Genomic DNA, 4,331 nt, shown 5'->3' with positions numbered 1-4,331 from the left:
CCAAGGTTTGAACTGAAGAAGCAAGTTGTCCCACCATCTTCTCGAGGCTTGAAACCGATTGAGCTTGTGAGTTGAAGCCTGCTCTCAACTCATTTCGTAGTCCATCAATGGTGCGGTTCTGTTGCTCAATCGTGGAGTGAGTAACATTCCTGAAATTCTGAAATGCATCCTCCCATGGTCTAGGTTGAGAGTGGTTCTGGTTCTGATTGTATGGTCTAAATGGTGGCTGAGAGGCTTGAGGAATTTGTTGCATTGGTGGAGCTGGAGCTGTTGGTCCATTCTGTTGGAATCCTTGAGACCATGAAAAATTGGGGTGGTCTCTCCATCCAGGGTTATATGTGTTGGAGTATGGGTTGTAATTTGATGGCTTTCTCATTACACCTATGGCATTGGCTTGATCTGAGTATGAGTCATGGTCATGTAGTTCTGTTGATTTAGCAGTCGATAACGATGCTATTTGTCGAGCAAGACCTTCAACCATCTCCTTGACTTCTTTGATTCCCGAAGTTGACTCGCCAATTTGAACCTCATTTACTCCCTTAATTCGTCTAGTATTCCTGAGTGATCGACTCCGTTGTTGGGAATTATCCGCTTGTCGCTGGAAGAATTCCCAAATTTCTGATGCACTTTTTGACATTAGCTCTCCTCCACTTGTTGCCATTAGCCATTCTTGCACATTCGGCAATAATCCCTCCAAAAAGTATTGGCATTGGTGCCATTTCTCGTACCCATGATGTGGACACTTCAAGAGTAGCCCATTGAATCGCTCCCATGTTTCGAAAAACTGCTCGTCCTCTCTCTGAGTAAACTCTGAGATTTCCCTGCGAATAGCATTGGTTTTATGCACTGGGAAATATTTATTCAAAAATTTTGTAACCATTTGTTCCCATGATGCAATGCTATTAGCAGGCAATGTATTAAGCCATGAACGAGCTCTATCTTTTAAAGAAAATGGGAATAGTCTAAGTTTAACATCATCATCTGAAAAATTCTCATATTTGAATGTTTGACAAATGGCATGAAAATCATTCAAATGATTATATGGATCCTCATTTTCTAGGCCATAAAATGTAGGGAGACAATTTAACACACTAGGTTTTAATTCAAAACTCCTAGCAGCTACATTTGGGTATCTTATGCATGACGTGCTCAAATTAGCTAAGGGACTAAAATAGTCCTTAAATGGCCTCTCCTGTGGTGCTTGTAAATCCATTTTATTTTTAACGTGTTTGTGTGTGCGAAGTGTTTTTTCTAATTCAAGGTCTATAGGTTCAAGATTAGGTAATAATGACCTACGACCATGCATGCAAAATAAATAAAATAAAAATAAAGATGCAAACAAAACAAAAAATAAAGATGGGAACAAAACAAATAAAAATAAAGAAGAGTGAGAAATTACGATACTAACCTTATTGCGCTATTACAACCTTTCTATAAAAATACACAAAAATAAATACGTGAAAGAAATTAACTAAAAATTAAATTAATAAGATAAACAAAAAAAAAATTACAAAGAAAAATAAATGGAAAATTAAATTACAAAATGTTAAAGAAGAGAAAAAAAAATACTAACCTTTAAATGTAGATTCACTTTTTTTTCTTTTTTTTTTAATAATAAAAAAAAATACAAGAAAACAAATAAAAGAAATTATTCACAAAAATTAATTCTATGAATTAAAATTACTTACCTCCCCGGCAACGGCGCCAAAAACTTGTTGTGCAAATTTTAATGTACTCGCAAGCGCACGAATCTATTGTAGTATAGATCTATGGTGACGAGTGTCGATCCCACGAGGAGGTGGATTTTAATTGTGTAGAATTAATTTTGTAAATGGGTTGTTGGATTTATGGTGGAAATGATTTGGTATATGCTAAAACTTAAATTAAAATGGCGAGAATAAATTCTAAAATTGGAATTGCAATGGCGAGAATAAATTGAAGATAATTCTATTGAAATGACGTACTTGGGTATCTGGATCCGTATCAACATGCATCATGGGCTAAATAATCCGTATTAATGCCAATTAAATCATGAGGGGGGAATCCACACCTCATGAACCACGCTCTAATCAATATGGTGCTAAGGGCTTATCGTGCCAAATAATAATAACCTTATACTAGAGAGCCGGTGTAACCAAGGCGGTACTAGACAAGATTAGTATTATTTGTCGACGAGAAGTCAAAACATCCACAAAAACTAGAGGGGAAGAGAAAGTAAATTTACCAAATTAAGCCCATGACACATGTTGAGACTTCACCTTCAACCCAAGCTTGAAAGAAAATTAGCCACTCATAATTGAACTAGGGGCAAAATGGGAATTTATTAAAATACGAAGAAAATACAAGATGGAGAGGGAATTACAGAAAATGGATCCCAAAAATGGATTCAGAGATATCAAATTAGGGGGGGGAGGCCCCCTTTTTATAGATACATGGAGTAAATCATGGCCATCGGATTAAAAATAGTTTGGACGCTCAGGATTGCGCCACGTCATCAGTCAACAGTCCACGGTTTGACCACGCGGATGAACAGTAACACGGTTTGACCCGACTTTGAACAGTAACGCGGTTTGACCCGGATGAACAGTAACGCGGTTTGGTTGAAAATAATCCTGTGTGATGCATGCACCGTACGCGAGATTTTTCGTCCACTGATATGCTGCCACGTCACCATCAACAGTACATAAGAATTTTAGTCCAACAGGATCGTGACACCTCATCAGTCAATGCCACATCATCGGTCAATGCCACGTCATCATCCGTCTATGTGAACAGTGTCGTGAACAGTAACGTATACAGTACCGTACACGTGAATAGTACCGTACATGTGAATAGTGCCATTTTTCCTTTTATGCTCCTCCTAAGGTTTTCGACCGTCCTGAGTTCAAAAGTGATGTCCGTTTTGCCGTCTGATCTCTCCTTTATTGTGAAATGACTATAATGCCCCTAAAATACATAAATTACTTAATTAAAATAAAACACACGTAATTAAATCATAAGAATGTTAAATACATAAAAGTAAGGGTTGTTAGTAAGACTTGAAATGTAAAATGATGGTTTTCTCCTTTATAAATATGCATTTTCTAACACTCAACACCTTCTGTACATTTATCCTGGTACACGTCCCCCAGACCACCACCCTGCTTCCTGTGTTTTTGTTCCAGATCTCTTACAGCCTCCTCTATATTGGTATTATTTTCACCAATATCTTTACCATTAATACCAGGAGAATGATTGAAAAGCTCTTGATTAGTATTAAAAATTGTTTAATTATCAAGCGATAATATGTTATTTTATGCTTATGTTATAATTTATATTTGTGTTTATGTAATATATTATGAATTATTAATTATGTTTTAAATATATTTAATTTTGTGTATTTTTATGTGTTTATTAGGAAAATTATTAATTTCACGTACTTCGAGGCTCCAAACAGATAAACGGAGGTCAAATTTGGATTCCGGAGGTCCGAAAACCTTAAGATCAGTCAAGATCGGCTTAAAATTGGGCTTGTGTAAAAAAAAGTTGACTTTTCCTGTTGACCGAGCACTGATTGGATGATGAAATGAGCTTACAATAGATATGAGTGCATGGGATAATTGGCAATCTTGACTAAATCTCAACCGTTCATGATTCAATGGCCATGATTGTGCCACGTGGCAATGGTTGGTGAAGCAAGTTGGAGGATCCGAATCTTTGTATTTGGGTCGACCCGATCCACCCATTAACCCGCCAAATCTCAACCGTTCTTTGGGTAAATCGGACGAGTCAAATGATGCCATGTGTGATGTTGACTTTTGAAGTTTGACCAGCCATTGGATCTTGATCTAAGGGTTGTGAGGAGCACATGCATGAAGCCTATGATGGACCGCAAAGCACTGGATTATGAATTTATTTTTCTATAAATAGAGCCTCATTTTTATGTTTTAATGATCTCTCTACAACTCTCTTCTTCTCAAATTCTCTCCATCTCCTTGTAATCTTGATTTCCAGGTGTGTTTTTAATATTTTGTATAATTATTTTCATTAATAAAATTAGTTTTATTTCCAATTTTAGTTGTTTTTATTTCTTTTAATTATAAGTAATTCAATTTTACTACTTCTTTTTATTTTAATTATGCTTAACTAAATAATATTAGTTAGGGGAAGGTGAAACTCTTAAGAAATAAATATGATTTAATCAAATTCTATGTTTAATTTTATAAATTAAATTATTTTCTATTTAATTTTATACATGTTTTATATTTTGAAAATTTGATTTATTGTAGACAAACAAATGAATTTGGCACAATAAATTCTTAAGATCTTAATATAAGGCATGGTGAAATGGT

General features: G+C 35.4%; 1 non-coding gene across 1 annotated transcript; it reads left to right on the top strand.

Annotated features, from left to right (window-relative positions):
- Nucleotides 1–725: 725 nt before the first annotated feature.
- Nucleotides 726–829, top strand: LOC112100530. Its single transcript, XR_002906898.1, has one exon. It is a non-coding gene; the product is annotated as a small nucleolar RNA R71 (small nucleolar RNA).
- The last annotated feature ends 3,502 nt before the right edge of the window (nt 830–4,331 follow it).

This window comes from Citrus clementina, unplaced genomic scaffold, assembly GCF_000493195.1.
Source record: "Citrus clementina cultivar Clemenules unplaced genomic scaffold, Citrus_clementina_v1.0 scaffold_3, whole genome shotgun sequence".
NCBI classification, from domain to species: Eukaryota; Viridiplantae; Streptophyta; class Magnoliopsida; order Sapindales; family Rutaceae; genus Citrus; species Citrus x clementina.
Note: the sequence above shows the minus strand (reverse complement) of the source record. Positions and strands in the feature narration are given on the sequence as shown.